The sequence below is a fragment of the Zonotrichia leucophrys genome, chromosome 2, assembly GCF_028769735.1.
Source record: "Zonotrichia leucophrys gambelii isolate GWCS_2022_RI chromosome 2, RI_Zleu_2.0, whole genome shotgun sequence".
Lineage (NCBI taxonomy): Eukaryota > Metazoa > Chordata > Aves > Passeriformes > Passerellidae > Zonotrichia > Zonotrichia leucophrys.
The window spans coordinates 74,625,116-74,641,960 of record NC_088171.1 but is presented as its reverse complement, the minus strand read 5'-3'; positions in this window follow the sequence as shown (position 1 = coordinate 74,641,960).

The following is a 16,845-nucleotide window of genomic DNA, read 5'->3' as shown; positions in this document are numbered from 1 at the left end:
TGAAGTTTCTGTCAGGACAGTTGGATCAGAATTTGAAAAGCATGTTCCTGGATCTCTGCTGAGTATTTTTCAGAAGTTGTTCATAAGTTATAAAATGTGTCCATTATCCCATGACTGTGATAAAAGCAAACTTAAAATGTTACATTTGAAATATTGTTTGGGATTTCTTTGCTTGCATCTAAGTAACTTCCAAAATCTCTTTTATCATTCTGAGGTGAAGTTCCTCTGTTCTCACTATGCAGTAGAATAGACTATATTCTACCTTTAACCTAAACTGGGTGTTTGTGTTCTGAGACACAGCAATACTGTACTTATCCTATTCCTTATTACAGCTCTATTCTTACAGCTTGCATTTCTGAAGAGAGATAGCTTTACAAATAAGGTCTTTCTTTATCTCATGCACAAGAAAGCCAGAACAATGGTTAAAGTATAAATAAATACATAAATAAAAAAAATAAATAAAGATGATCCATTTATTTATTCCAGCCAGGGAATAAAATAAAATTACTACTTTTACATTACGAAGGTCAAGGAGAGCATAGAATTATTTTCTGTTTTCCCCTACTCTGCTGCAGTATGTGACAGACACAATAGGAGTAAGTTAGCAAAATAAATGATAATAATAATAATAATAATCTATAAACAAAAAAATAAAGATCTAGCAGTTGCAACATTACCAATGAAAAATTAAATTTACAAAAATTTACCTGCAATTATGTTCTGAAATAATGTAATCACTTAAAATAAACTGCCATGAAACAGAGCTTGCAAGATACTGCATGAAAGACAAATTGCAGAAATTGTCCCCATCAAAGAGGTCATAATAGGTTCTGAAAATGTATGTCCTTCTTTTTTATGAGATTACTGAAACACTGCATAAAATTCATTTATCATCCAGCTATTATATTTTAATTATTCACGTGATATTCCAGGTCAAGGAAAATTCTGTGTTTGGACAGATAAGACCAACAGAGCTTTCTAAATAGATCAAACCTGTTAGTAGCCTTGAATGTATTAGCACAATTTGATTCTGATTTGCCAATACAATTAGTGTGTGATGCGTTCCCCCCATGGGGTGAGAGCAGTCATATACTGCATTACGTTCACAGGAGAGTGAAAAACCAATTACCTTTGCTTCAAGGACACTAAGCAAAGCAGAAAGCCACTATGCAGAATTGAATGGCAGCACAACCATTATCTTCAGAGTGTGCAAGTTTCATTGGTACTTGTATGGATTAAAATTTCACATTTCTGACAGATCTTCCTCTCATATCATATCTTTTCACCACACTTGGCTTTCCATTTCTAGCTATCAAGAAAATGCAGAGGTGGGCTCTTCTGTTATCTTCCCACACTTGTTATCAAGCTCAGAAATTCTTCATTAGTTGATTATTCAGATGGCTTGTCAAGATTAGTTTTATCATTCAAACACCAAAACCTTCCAATTTTTGAGAGTTAGAAAAAATGAAAAAGGTTTTCTGGGAATGATAATGCACAGGTGAGCCCAATAACCTCCTAAATTCTAATGAAAGTCTGGGTAAAGTCTGAAAAGATCATTCATATGACTGACATTTCCAAATTAGTACAACAGGATAATCACTAAAAAATATTTTTTTACCTATATTCAGGTTAATAGTTATTGAATCAAGTTGCACTTGAAGGCAGTGCTCTGTTCTTGGTCATGCTGTCTCTAGAGCTGCTTGATTAATTTTTACCCAGTTTTGAGGCAGTGCTCAGGTATTTCTTATCAATTTTTAACCATTCTGAAGCATGCAGGTAGTCAGGAGAAGAGTTAAAATTTTTGGCACTGCCCCTGGACTAGAACAGGTAAAAATATTGCTACAAGCTGTCTGCATCAGTATTTAACCAGAAAAATTTATTCCAGTTAATTAATTTGTGTAAAAGATAATTTCTCACTGAAATAGCAATTTTCTTGCATACATCAAGTTTATAAGATTTCTGTGAGATTTGAACAACAGATGTGTAATTAAGTGTTTGGAATGTATGTCAACCAAAATTAAAGTTGAAGGAAATTTTAAAATATTCCCCAATGCCTAAAAGCAGGTTTTTTTCTACTAAGAATGCTAGGAAAAAAAGAGACAGGGTAACTGTTTTCAAGCTGTAAATAACTCCAAGACAGAAATAGCATATTACGCAATAGTCAAACAATGAATTTAACTAATTCTGCATGATTTAAAATAGATTAGTGTATAGAAATACCTGATTCATCTAGCTAGTAGTTTAATACATATTATTCTGAAATCTTAGATTGTTAGCAAATTGGAATGTGCCTCTTTTTTCTTAAATTTTGTATCCTCTAAGATTGACTTGTTACAAATTTACTTGTCATGTGTAGGAGATATAAGAACATATCTCAAAGAAGAATTTCATGCTTGTTAATATTCTGTACCCTACTTTCCTTGTTAGCTACTAGCATCAATATTTCTACTTGCTTTCTTTAGAAATTTTACAGTAAAATGTTAATTTTATTTCATCTGGAACAATCATTTGCCTCTTTCTGTCTGTTAATAACAGCTATCCTCTGATTTTACCTCCTTGAAGAGAGATATTGTGAGTCCTTCCACACATTGGAGAGAAACAAACCATCTAAAAGGACAAAGTATTCTATTAGAAATTTCCATACTTGAAAGAAATGGTTTCTAATCTTCAGCCTAGTAACTTAATTTAAATGTCTTTCATACTTATGTCATGGTGACTTGGTATACAACATAATCAATAGCATACCATATAGCATGTAAAATGCACTCTAAATGCAGTTTTGGAGCACAACACCGTAAATCTAATATAAAGTATCTATGTTGATTTTGATATACAATGAATTACTTGTGTGAATTAAAAAAAGAGAATGCTTTGATTATCAGGACAGTGAGAAACTTAGATATCTTTTGAGATGTACTTTTTCCATAAACTCCTTTCTCTTGAAATTTTGCGAAATAAGAAATATTCTTAATATTTCACAGTCTGTGAATGAAATATATGTTTAGCTGATTTTATGCCTAGAATAAAAGCTGTTACACAGAGCTGAATACCAGGAGTCAATTACTTTGACTCTCTACAGTCATGCCAGTTTCAGTCAGATTGACATTGTCTTAGGTGGAGACTTCCTTCAAGTTTGCAAAATTTCAAGTTCTAAACAGTTTTAATATGATTAATTAACCTCTGCAGTGTGTAGCACAGAAATGAATAATAATATTTGTCACTACATAGTTAAAAATTACTGTCCAAACCACAGCAAATTTAATATTTATGCAAATATTAGTCTTAAATATAGATTTCCAATATTTTTAGTTATCAGAACATATGCTGCTACTTAAAGCTTGCACAATTTGTACGCAGTACAAAAAGCTAACAGCTTGCTAAATCAATTTTTAAATTCAGACTTAAGCTTTTCTAATTCCTGAGAACAGTGTGTGAAAACTCATACTTTTACAATGCTGAGGAAGCTGCATTTACACAACCTTATTAATTGCAATAATCTATATAATCCAAATTAATTGCAGTTGAAATAAAGCTATTTCCTACTGTTAGAGATAGTTTCATTTTCCCCTGCCTTGACAGTGTTATTTTTCATTGTTTTATTTGTTTCTCTCTGGTTTTTGTGCGCACATTTTATGTCAAAAATTTATTTTTCCAGTCTCTTGACATGCACCTGATCTCAAAATAGTTACAGTGTATCAGATTGTTTCCAGAATAATACCTAAAATTTCTTCCTTGGGGACTCTTATAACACACTGCTGTAGTTTAACCCTGATGGTGCCAAGTGTGTGTTTTTTGGAGTTAGGGAGCCAAAGATATGTTGGAGGAGCTGGAAATTTATTTTCATGTTCGCTGTCTTGAAGAAACTCCATTGTTGCAGTGGTTGCAGGTGGCTCCTCCACAGTATTCATTTTGTTTTGATTATCCTTGTTAACAGAGATATCACAGATATTTTCCACTTATAATTGCCATGGTTATGAAAGACTAAAACCTCTTTTATTTTGGACAAGTTTTTTTATAGTCATGTTAATTTAAGTACTGAGTGTACTGCATTTCTTAATGCGACTGGCTCCACTGTGAAATTTTTGCCTTAAATAACAGGCTTTCTCCTGCTCTTTAGCATGACTGATCAAATGTTAAAAATAAGCATAAGCAGAGTGATAAAAAAAAATAAATGGAATATTTTATTTTATTAGGGGTTACTCCCTAGAGTATAGTAGTATTGTAAGCTTTTCTGAACCTCATGTCCTCACTGTAAACATGGACAAACATGAGGGCAATGAGAATAGTTCTGACTTCTGTTGCTCATGCTGCAAATGAACTGACTTGTCAATTTATAGACATCTAAAGACCTTCTGTGTGAGTTGAGGATGCTGTGGGAGTCAATTTGATGTATTGCAATATATATATATTACTTATAGTGCCTCAAGATTCCAAAGGATTTCCAGTCTCTTAAATGGTGTCATAAATCTGATCTTCAAAGAGCTGCTACTTTCATTTTACCTAAAACCTCATTTCAGTCTCCTCTTTAGGAAGTCCACTGAGGAGAAACACAGAGATGTTTTGGGGGCAAGGATAGTCTACCTCAAAATTTCACAGGATAAAACAAGGTTTCAATGGAGTACAAGAAAGTGACTTTTCATTTTGCATATTTTTTTCACCAATCACTTGTTAAATAATTTGGATATTTTCCAGACATGTCAGTTTTATAACATCAAATTCAGAAATTGATATATGACCTTTGGTTTATTCAGTATAGATATAAGTAGACGCTTTAGGTAAACAAAGTCAAAGTAGCTATTCTCTATTTTTTAATTGCAGCTGTTATTGAAATCAGCACAAGTATCAAAAAGAAAAAAAAAAAAAACAAGCAAAAAAACTATAAAAAAACCCAACCCCATAAGCCCTTATAATATTTGTGTAGTATGAACTTGTTCTTCTTCACTGATCACAGCCAAAATGACTGATCACTGCTCCCAGTGATGTGGCAGAGTTTCTTTCAGCTGGGGCAACTAAGGCAGTGCAAGCTTGTCACTGAGTCTGAGTATTTCTGGACACTTTCTGGTTTCTATGGGCCAATACTTCAACCATTTGAATACATGTCACCTACTTTTAGTTCCCATCTATCCATCCTAAATGACTGGAGGTTGGAGATCTTGGTTCAAGGGAAATTGAGATTCTACTGCTGGAAGAGATGCTTTTTGCTTTTTTTCCATTTTTTACTTGAAACAATGGGCAAAAAATCTAAGGACTTCCCAGGCCCCCCAGACTGCAGTCATAATGAAAAGTTTTGTGATAAGCAAGTTATCAAGCTTCTATGGTAGATCCAGATTTAGGCATTACACAGGGTCAGAGATATGTGTTTCTCTGAAGAATCTGTGGAATTTATTTTCAGCAGCTGAGGTGAAGGGCCACTGCCAGTCCACCTTTTCAACACAGATTACTGAAATATTGACTTTTCCAAATGTGAGAGAACCTGCAGCGACCTGAGAAGAAATCAGCCCTGACTCAGAGAAGAGGTGGCACTGGCTCTCAAACAACAGGTATCCTATCAGCTGCTATTTGCTTCAACTCTCTAGAGGTAATCCATATCAGACAGCTACAGATCAGTCAGGAAGCCCACACCTGAAATATCTCCCTTTGGTATTTACACATTCTCAAAGTCAAACCTGTGCCGAAACAAAAATCTTACCAACACAGCTCACACAACAGAACATTTGAAACTGCTGGCCTCTTTTTCCTTCTGCTGTAGGTTCTGTAGAAATGACCCATCACTGCTCATTTGAATTACCTGCATGACCCATCATTGTCTTACTGCCTTTTGACTCATAGTAAACATCCATTCCCTTTGCTTTGAAAAAGCCTAACAGGGAAATGGCTGAAACAGAGCTTCAGGAGACCTCTGTCAGTGGTGCCTTCCTGGCCCTTCAGGGGCTTAATATTGCAGCTGGGAGATGATATTCTAGTGAGATTTGCCATCCAAAGTACTTTGATAAGAGGTACAAGCATCATAAAATCACCTCAGGACATTCACTTAAAAGCAGAAAAAGCTGTTACATTTCCTTTCAAAGCTGTCCACTGTTTTTGATGATACTATGTACAGTACAAGCCTGAAAGTTGGAGTGTTTTCTATCTACTTGTCATTTCCTACTCAAACCTTGAAATCTCAATTTTTTTAAATTGGGAAGACTGTCCTCCTGAGTGGAATAAAGTAAAATCAGTCCTTCTATTAGGTATTTATTTTCATCTTCGTAAATTTTCAAATAAGACCAATTGGCAGAAAGTGCAGACCATGGGCAGAGAAACAGAATTTTCCAGCTGTGAAAAAACCTGTATAAAGAAATATTTTCCTGGGCTTGACAACCTCTTCAAATGCACAAATTATTTGATAACTCCCCTGAAAACATGGTTTAATATTAGAAATGAGTAGAAAGTCTACTCTGGCTCATGAACTATCTTAGGACAAGTACTGCGAATCCTCTGATTTTACTAAGAGTGCTGCCTGTTTGGTGAATACTGTTTTTAACGTTCTCTACATTAGCAAGAGGATAAAAATCTCCAGCTGCCAGTGAAGAGCAGTCCATTAGGCTGAGTTGACCTCAAGCATTGCTACTCAACATGCTGCTCTGTACTCTGAACAAACCTCCAGCCCTAAACCCAGGCACAGAAGGCAGCGAGCACTCTGACTGTAAAGGCAGCGCTGCAACCCTCGTGCAGATCAGCACTAGACAGAAGGTCCATGTCCTGTATTTATACTTATTCCATGCTGTCGCTGTGAAGGAGTAGAAAGTGAGAGAGGATGCATTTAAATGTAAATATGTTGTAAAATCATGGTTTTGTTTTCTTAGCAAATGGCAAGATTTTTTGTGAATAGAAAAAGAGGAAAAAAATATATTGAAAAGGAAATGCCTCATAGCTTGGAATTGTGTTGTATTATTTTTATTCTTGTTCACAATTCAAAGAATACTTTGGGTTGTTTTTTTGGAGTAGAGAAACATCTCCATCAATGGCAGAATGTGTTGCTGTTTTTACATACATTGAGACATATAAAATTAGGCACACATTTATTTTGTCAATCATGTGCCTGAGTACTGCAGTGGTAGACAGATTCCTCCATAATTTGTTTACAGTCACAAAACCACATATTTAAATCCTATATTTAATGCTTGATGTTACATATAATAATAATTTACATTGATTGTATTATGTATTAATAATTGCATGCTTTGCAATATATTTGTCACTTTTTTTGCAAGTGGAACACAGAAGTAAGGAAAAAATTTATCCTATATATAGGTATCTTTCCTCCCATTACAAAAATAGTCAGGATGATGATGCTACTGACAACTTCCAGGGGCAGAAGAGAGAGGAAAGGTAGAAAAAATGTTTTTTGTTGCTTTTTTGTTTGGTTTTTCTTGTTGTTGTTGTTGCTGTTTTGGGCTTTCTTGATTTTTTTTTTTAATTTTAGCATAGCTGATAAAGAGGGTCAATTTACTGTCAAAAGTGTTAGCAGATCACCTGCAAAAACATTGATTTCTCTTTGGTTCATAAGCGCAAATGTTAATTGAGAGGACAAATTTGCACAGTCGGCAAGTGAATACAATTCCCACTTAACTGAGACTTATTTTGAGCTTTGCTTTCTATTTCCATTTTTGTTGTTAGACAGCTTTGATTTCTAAGAATAGAATAAGGAAATCCATCTAGTGATGACACAACTCTTTTTTTGCTTCACATTAAATTTAGTTGATATTTGTGAAGTTTCTTGCATTGGTAATCAAAAGAGAAGTTCTCTCTTTGGTATATGCTTTGAAAATCCATTTTTCTTGCTTTAAGAGAATCCACAAATTTGTATTTAACTCATTGCCACAATCCGAAAGCAAGTGTGATATTGGGTATAAATTCTCATCTGGATGAAAAAAGACACCAGTCCACTAGTCAGGGAAATCTTAGGGTTTATTGTGTCTGAACAGCTATCACCCTATTTAATTGTAGAAGTGTTGGCCAACAAGCTCTCAGCTTCTAGAGCAAACAAGCTCTAGACAAGCTTCCATCTCACAACAACATTCAGGCATGGAAATAAGAGGGATAATAACCTCACTTGTCAGGATAAAACAGAAGGGGAGAAAATAAAGATGAAAAAGAGAGAAAGAGAGAGGACAAAATCACCAGCACTTAGATCCTTCCTGCCACTATGGACGGTCTGGATTTGGGATAAACACAGAAAAGACAGCACATGGGACCTTCCACCTTCCTTTTCTAGTTTACCTGGTACTTACCTCTTATATAAAATAAATGTTTCCTGCCACTCACACCATATTGTTCTTGCATGCAGCCAGCCTTTTGGAGCTCTCCATGAAATGAGTTGTGGGCCTGTGAGCCCCTGAAGCCCCACTGAGTGAGGACTCAACCCTTCAGAGGCACAAGCACACTGAGTATGATTCTCAAGGCACACTTGCAAGTCCAGGAATGCGGGGGGGCGTACGTGGCCCGAAGTTTGAAGTCCGGCTAGCTGAGGGCGAAAGGCCGACGCCCCTCTGCAATTCCTGGCCAGCACCCCTCGGCGTCTGATGGCCTCGGGCTGCGCTGGCTGCGGACTGGCTCACACCGCTGGTATTGGCGAGGAACGGAGCTGACCACTTCACCGGAGGTTAAACGTCGGTTTATTGAACGTGCAGTGGGATCCACCGTAAGGAAACCAACCGGGAAAGTGGCCCCGATTAGGCGGTGAAAAAGGATTATAAAGGAGGGGGGGTGGGTACAGGTGGAACCAATCGAGAAAGGTGAGGGGATGAAGTTCACAGAACTGACACTCCATGGAAACCAATAATCAAAAGGTAAGGGAGGGGTCCCGGGACCCCAGCCAACCACAACCCCCAGGGAAATGAAAGTTCTGGAAAACCAGGAGGAGTGGGGGGCTGATTGACTGAGCCCAGGGAGGAGAAAACATTTACTAAAAAGGGAAAAAGGGGCAGGAGAAATTATATAACTTGGGTGACAGACACGGGGTAACCATGGTAACCTAACGGACAGCAGGGCTGTGGCGGGAAAAACTGGGGGGACAAAACCATTTTACACTTGATTGGGGGAAACAATACATAAATTGGGGAAATAACACAAGAAACTTAACAACACACTACAACACAGGAACTGAAAAGGAAGGCTGGCTCAGAACAACACTGCCCCATCTCCACAGGACCTTCTCTTCCAGTCACAGCCTTCCTGTCACAATAGTCAGAACGTTTGAGACAAAACTTGCTTACATGCTTATTCCTGGTCCTTCACATTCCTCCAGTTTTCTTTTCCACAATAATTGTGCTGCGCATCTCATTGCAGAGTACTCTTGTACTTTGCCTGCAGCTGTAGTTCAGCGTTGATATTTAGAATTTATTCAATAGGTGTCTCCTTTTCCCTTTGTCTCTTCTCCCTCTTCTTCCTTTTGTGACACAAATTTTCATAACAAATGAGAAATTTTGCTATTAATTGCTTATGACAATGAATTCTTTTTACATTTTTCATCTTTTCCTGGGCTCTACTGAAGGTCACAGAGTAAACAGAAATATGAATACCCTTTGTTTTAGCCACAGGTATAGTTTTTAAATGGGCTGCGTAAATTACTTCCTGTAAGTCTTTTTATATAATAAATAGATTTTTGGGGTCTTTTTTGTTTGATGGATACAAGTAACATTACTCCCATTATACTGATGACAGAAAAATATACCATCAAGTAGGAAAATAAGGATTCCCTAACCAGCCCATGGAAAATCTAACAAATTATATTTTCTCCAGTTCCAATCTTTATCCACTTGCCTGCTGTATTCAGTTTGATTGAACAAAGTAATAACACATCATTGTCAAACACAATTTTTAATATTCAGATAAGTTTAATTTGAGCCTGATATTGAGCTTATTGTCTTTAACATAAATCACTATCCCTTTGAGACAAATACTTATGTCTTGGAAAGGCTTTGTTTTCCTATTTATATCAATGTAGATGCAAACCTTATTAATAAATGATTTATTAAACATTTCCATACCCAGAAATTATTTTTATTTAGCCAGTTTGATTAGGAAAGTGATGTACAAGCATCATTTCTTGATAAGAAATCCATATTTAAAACAATGGCTTTGAAATACACAGAAGTTCAGTTATCCTTAAGCCCTTTCCCCATTTGAAATTTGTAGATGATTTCCCAGACATTTACTTTGAGTACTGTGGGATCCCTAATAGTTTCCTTCATTTCCTAAATTTACAGTAGGGCATTTTTGTAAGTGACAAGTTCACCTGATCAGCCTGTCACTGGGAAGCTCTTTTAATTCAGAGTTCAAAATGTTCTAAATACGGAAGTTCTTTTAGTCTTTGAAAATATATATAATTTACATGGCATTCTACATATTCAGAGCACTGTGTAGGCATCACGACTTAAGCATTCTCTGTCCCAGAAACAGCAATGAGGAAATGTTTTGCATATTTTACAGCAATAAAAACTTCAGGCAGAAGGGTGAAAAAAGCTCAGCCAAAACCATGAGATGAGTAATTGGTAGATGCAATTAGGAACTAGGCACAGCTAATTTTTTTAATTCACTTCTCTGAATTCTGGTGCTTTTCAAGGATGCAGGTCCTTGACTAGAGTCCTAGATAACTTTGTGACTGTTTTCTTTCAGTTGTTGAAAACAAAACAGAAGGCAGGAAAATAGAGCTGCAATTAGCTGTGAAAGGCAGCCAATAGGGCTTTGTAAATCCCTTGAAGGCTCTGATAATTAAGGGATTGTCAACACTGATTCTTTACTGTCTGAATGAGGTGTCTATTATTCAGAATAATAAACCAAAAAGAAAAATGTAGCTCTCTGTATTGTCCTTAGATGTAGTCAGTCTAAAGAAAGTCTAAGAAAAAACTAAACTGGTAAAGCTTTGAAGAACTTAGTCTAATTATGATTCATTAGTTTGTTGCTGAGTGAGGGATGATTTTAAAATGTCATTCTCCCTCCATCATTTCTTACAAAATATGGAAAGGCATTAGTTCTATTTCTTAGTAGCTCTTTCACTAGCTCTCTATCATTTGCAATTTAATAATTTGCAAATTAACAAAGGAAAACACAGTTTTTTCAAATGTTCTATAAAAGTGGGTATTTTCTGAATACTGGTGCCGTAGCAGTTTGACTGGAGAGCTAAAGAAACAGGTTTTTTAGCATGAAAGTACTTGATAATAGTTTTAGAATTGGTTTTGCATAAACAATTGTGGAGGAATAAATATTTTTTCTGTTTTATTCTTGGAATAAGACAAATGAATGAAAATTTCTAAATACTTTTTATTTAAGTACATTCTGTGATTTTTATTAAAAAAGGAAAAAAAGAAAATGACTAATCATTGTTCGTTACTGGTTTTCTTTCTTTTGGTCCCAAAAGGCAATTTAATATAAATACAGTGATAAGGGGCAACTTAAAACTGTGTTCCATAACATTGGTATGTCCGTAAGTAATCCTTTCCAAGTATATACATACAAGGTATCACCACTGTTTTCAGTCCAAGAAGTTATTCTCCAGTGTAGTTCTCTCTCTGCTGTCAATCCTGCATGAAGCAGCTGGGATTCTTAATGCCCCTGTTCTTGAAGGCTGTGTTTTCCCACTTCAGGTGGTTCTGCACGGCCTCCTCTGAAGGAGCCTCCTTGAGCAGGAAGGGTAGACAGGATGTCCTTCAGAGGCTCCTTCAACCATGCTCTGACTATCTTTTTAGTGTCTGCAAAGGCACCATCTGGATCTTTCTAGAGCCAAGCAATTCTTTTATGTGTTTGAATGACTTGAAACAACCCTTTGTTACTCATGAGCTAGTTGCTACCATAAGTAGCTCTTGCCCCAGATAGATCAGTTTTCCCCAAGGATTTTTATAATCAGACCTCTTGTTAGTAACAAACTAGTAGTTTCTATGTTATGATCTTACTATACAATTAAATTCAATTATTGGTGATTATAATAGTAAAATTAATGTAGTTTTGTTATGAGCACAGAGGGGTCCTGCTGATGACACATTGAACTGGGCTCACAGAGATCTTCAAAATCTTTATCTTGGTTTGAAAAACAGTGGAACTTTTAAGGTCCGTGACTCTGGACCAGATTTTGGGGAATGGGGTAGAGTATATTCCTGACCAGTGCACACTTCTCAGATAAATAAAAAAAAAAAAAAAATATAATTAAAAAAAATAAATTAGAAGAACCAGGGAACCAGAAATAGGCTCTGAAGCTGAGATGGTTACTGGGAGCCAAGTACTGCTTTAGTTATACTGGGTTTTCCCTGAAAATTCAAATGAATTAAATGAATATAATTTAGAACTGATTTACCAGTTTGTTTCTAATATGAGATTTGACCTCATTATTTTCTAAAATGTTCATTTGATGTACAGCACTTGGAGAACCCAACTGCGCAAAATAAAATTTCCATTATCTTACTTTTTTGTGAAAAACATAAACAGCCGTCTCAGGTGTGAAGAATATTGTTTGAAATGTTTTTACTAGGTCCTAGAATAGTGAAGTCAGTAGAATTTTCTTCCTGGGTAATGCCTCCAGTTCATGAAAAAAACCCAGTAAAGACACATAACTAACAGTGTCAGAAGACATTTTTTGGGACTATCTCATTTTTGTTTTTTTTTTTTAAATATTTTTTCCTAAAATCAATGTAAAAGGAATCTTTAAAAAGATTTTTTTTTCAGTAAAAGGAATTGATATTATTTCCTGTATATTTTAAAAGTTTTGCCTGCAGGAACTCTAATGAATAATGACTACTTATTTGTTATCCCATCTGCTTCCACTGGCAAATTTTAAGAAAAATACATATACTATCTTACTCTGAATTGTCACTCTGAGCACTCTGAGGATTGGCAACTATATTTTTTTTTAGATTTGAAAAAAGATATCCAAATATGACTTTTTGGATGAGGGTTTTTTTGTTTTTGTTTTTGTTTTTTTGGTTTTTTTTTTGGAGGGGTACTTTTTAACAGAGTAGTTCATCATTGTATATATTTTAGCTAAACATTTAAAATTCTGAGTCTAATTTCTATAACCTGTTCATTTCAAACAAATGGATTTTAAGTGAAACAGCAGGGGCCAGCTAATGCAAGAAACATGAGTTTGCTGGCCTTTGCTCAGTAGTAATAACACAGAAATTGCAATCCAACTCCCAACTTTGTATTTCACTTGTGCCCCCGTGCAGATTAATTGGAGAAGAGATTTGGAACTGCACTGTAGTGTGTCATGAGAAAGTGAAAGGTCAGGGAAGCAGTTTTGAAATGTGTAGAAGGAAGGAGCAAACTATGAATTAAATATTTCTGTAGGAAATTATTAAGTAATTACATAGAAGGAGGAAGAAGAAGAATCGTAAGAAAAAAATAAGTCAAAAAGTATAAACCTAAGTTGTATTTTCCAAATAGTTGAACATTAAAATTTTATTAGATTACTGAAGAAGCAGAGAACATATTTGGACCATCCTTTTGGGATGCGCAGCTGACAGGACACATGCCATGCTTGCTCCACCATTACAACTTAGCCTGATTTCTTCCCACAACTTAGTCTGATTTCTTCCTACTCCTCTTCTGGTTTAAAAATCCTGAATAGAATGTGCTTAGTTTACATGACATCATTCTAACTAGGATCACATGACAAACTTACAAGCAAAAGATAAAATCTGGAGACCTCTAAAGAATAACAACTGAAAAAAATCATAAAAAAAATTGAAATACAAACAAAAGTTCTCCATTTCCTAATTCTCTGAGCTCTTCTCTTCAGCTGTTTGTCTGCATAGTACAGCTAGGTTGATGGCTCTCTAGATCAACAAAACTTGAGGATTTGAGGGACACATTCTTTCAGTGCAGATAAAAAAGTCAGGATTTCATTATTTAATTTCTTATTAGACAGAGATGGATGACTTTTTACACTTGGTTTTTTTGCTCTTAAAAAAATTGCATACAGTATTTGGGCTAGGGAAGTACATGGAAATTGATCTGAAAGGCAGAAATTTCTGTATTGTTTTATGGGACAACATCAGCTGAGATAGAGAAGGTGGTCAGAAAATTTGAAAGCCAGTAACTCAGGTGTATTGTTTGCAAAAAAATAGTGCAAGTTATGCTATTGCAGGCATCCCTCCCATTCCATAGACCTCTATGACACAATTTAAAACTGATTTTCTGCTTTTCTTTCTCTTTATAAATTTCATGCCTAACAGCTACTGGAGCATTTCACATAGCAGTAAACATTGCCTCGTGCAGCTTCTGTGGTTATGATCCCAGGTGACATTGTTGCCTCTCACATGTTCCACAAATGGGGAGGTTATAATTTAATTAACCCTGATAATGTCAAAAGGAAATGTATAAATGCCAAGATATTTCCAACATTATTTTTATACAGGCTGAGCATAGAAGAACTAGAAATATCTCACACTAAGGTGGTAGAAGCTAAGAAAAAAAATAAAAGCAAAAAATCAGAAAAATCCACCAAAACCTTTTTGATGCAGAGTTTTACTGTTATGTTTTTACTTAGCATAACATTGCTAAAGTAGGAAAAGGTCTATTTCATTCAACAATGCAAAGACTGAGGACATAAAAAATGTGGAAACTGGAGAAGAAGCCATAAAATTGTACACTTGGAATTTGGTCTCAAAGTTATAAAGTAAACTTGTATTTACCTATTTCAAATTTACTGAGTCGGTCCTGCTATCTTTTTTCTTAATGTTGAACAGCTCCAATACCTCATTTGCAGGACATGCGCACATAGTGCACATAGTGCACATAGTGCACATAGTGCACAAATGCACTATTTGAATGTAGATCTGAATCTAAATGATGGATATTACAGGAAATAATTTGCATTAAAAACTTGCAAACAGGACATTCTTACCTTATGTACACCTATATACAGCTCTCCTCGTATAGGCATTATATTTTTGAACGAGGTAATTACACCTGCACATTAGATTTCACAGCACTCACCACAGCTACTGTTCAGCTTAATTGTCCGGTTTATCTCGGCTGTTTGAGGGGCCTGGAAAGGCCCGAAGTGGCCTTGGGGCAGCCCGCGTATCGAAGGACGAGAAGAGGCTTCAGTTCTTCTTTTGGTTTTTATGTTTATTAATTGTTTATCTAAAAGATGTTCTTTCAGCCGAACAGAGATCTGCTCAGCAGTCAGCCATGGGCACACTGTCTCTGCCCTCCCGGGCAGCCACGTATCTTTATACCCATTGTGACGTATACAATATTTATCATTTTTCCCCAATACCATCTATTGTTATAACTCGGTGTACTCTTAGTAATAACCAATCCAAAGGTGCCACCGTGGCCAAAGAAGATGGAGGAGAAGAGGAAGAAGAAGAAGGACAGGACACACCCCAATTCCTCCATCTTACTCCTCTAAACCCCCCTGTACATAAATCTTAAACCTTGTGTCTCACCCTCTAATTAGCTAATCCCTTCACCATTCACCCGGTGAAGCCCTCATCCTTGTCGTCTCCTGTGCAGGACCAAAGTCCAGCCACCAGACACTTCTGGCAACATTCCAGGACTCCCGAGACCCCCAAGCTGGTCTCGGAGGCTCAGCATCTCAGGACTGAGATCTTGAGATCCGACACTTAATAAGTGGTTTAACATCTAGTTATAGATGAGGAGGATGGAGCCAGCAATAACACCTAGAAAGAAACTAACACCACTTCTTCAGTGTTTCCTGAAAGCCCCTGCATTTTGTCTGATAGGTTGACAGCTCATGCAGTGGCAGGTTATAAACAAGAAAATTTATTATATTCATTATTACCAAGAAGCACATGTTGTGACATAAGACTCTTTTATCTCCACACATTAATGATATTACAGGTTTACTTGTTAATGCATTTCACTGTAATAAAAAATTACTAAAATATTATCTAAAACATAATTTATTGTATTTTCTGAAATCATATTATGTATGCAGATGCTGTCTGATTCCCTGTAGGAACATATTCTTGTAAGTATTCTTATTAAGAGAATTTAGGTACATGGTAAGATTTTTAATATTCTCATGTAGATTTTCAGAACAGTTATCAAAATTAAAGTCACCTCTGCACTAGGGAGAGTAAATTTAAATGCAGTGGAAAGCTGGGTTTACCCCTCTAAGAGAGAAATTTAAAAATCTGTTTTTATGGAATGACTTTTTCCTGCCTGAGGCAAGCTGAAAAATCTTGACGCCCTGCAAAATTAGCATTGTCTAAGCATTTTTTATTCCCATAATAATCAGCAGCTCCAAGTGATACTATGTCTGTGTAGGATACCTTCTTTTCCCACTGACATTGGTTTAGTCTGAATTGATTTTGATAAAAGAAGGTTTAATTCCCTGTGCAGGAATAAGCAACCCAAGTAGATTCAACATAGAGGCTTTTGTAGCCAACAACTCTGATTTCACTCAGTTTCAGTTTCATAGAATTTTAAAAAGATGCCAGTGTGAGCCCAAGTGAATGCAAAACTTTTTATTATTGTTATTATTATAGTGAGTGGTCTCTGTGTGATGTCTTTTGAAGTATTTGTTTGGCATAAAATGTTGTGTTAAAATGGCTATAGCTCATTTTCAGTTAAATAGGTAAGCTAAAAATAACCATCAGAACATTTGATCTTTCCACAATTCTTTTTCTATATGAGCATGTTAGCAAATCTGATTAAAAAGTTTCTGCACAGGAATTTTCCATGTACATCCTTGCGAAGATTAGTCTCGTGAATGCTGAAAGCACAACTCCTAGCATACAGTAAAATTAAGACCTTTCTCATAATTGCGAACATCACAATTCTGAAACTGCATGATCAATATAATTCTAATTTACCTGGGGCATAGAAATATGTCACAAG